We start from the raw sequence: 944 nt of genomic DNA on the forward strand, positions 1-944 counted from the left end.
GCTTCAGATCTAAGATGTTGAATAAATAAATAAATACCTGTGCCAGCAATTTTGTATGTTGCTATTAGCAACAACCCGTAGTTGTCAGTTGCACAGGAACAACGGCTAGATAGGCTGCACAAAGTTGACACTCGAAAATTCCTCAATTCTCCACAGTGGACCAGCACTACTCGCCTGCTTACTCGAAGGCATGCATGTGATCTACAGGTTTCTGTGCACTTGAATGTGTTTTGTTTCATCTTGGGATGTTTGAATGAAGCATGTAGCAGCCTATTTCAGTCCTTTATTGCTGCAGTGCCAACAACCCGCACTGGACGAGGCCAAAGCAACTTGCTTGTGGTCCCACCTGGTAGCACTGCTCCTTCTGCTAAACGCCTAACGCACGCTGGAGCCATAATGTCGAATAGATTGCCGTCAGCAGCAAAATGTTCAAATTGGTATTTGGATTTCACATCCCAAGGAAGACAGTATAATTATTACACGTAAATTATCAGCTACGTAGGTTTTTCATAGCTCACTGAATTTATATCGGTTCGTTACAACCAACCTTCTGTTTCTTTTCTTTCTTTTTCCTGTCTCTACCTTTGTACAATATCGATTTTTAAACATTGTATTCCCAGTGGGTCCAATGTATGAGGTATTATGACTGTTTTGAATTCCACTATAAATAGAATATGCAACATTCCGGCAGAGAGCTCACCTCACCTCAACACAACTCTATGTATACCTTTTCTTGCTTGGCCATTGTTCATCACTGTTTATACGGCTTTGGTAAAATGGAAATCCTCTCGATGATTTGAAACTCGGATGATGAGCCAATGATAAATGTAGAAAGGAAAAGGAAATATAGATACGAGTTAAGACTACTGTATATAGTATCTGGTTACAGTGATGGAGAGTTACTCTCAATTCGTATCTATATTTCCCTTTCCTTTCTCTCGATG

This window comes from Sycon ciliatum, chromosome 6 (assembly GCF_964019385.1).
Source record: "Sycon ciliatum chromosome 6, ocSycCili1.1, whole genome shotgun sequence".
Classification (NCBI taxonomy): Eukaryota; Metazoa; Porifera; class Calcarea; order Leucosolenida; family Sycettidae; genus Sycon; species Sycon ciliatum.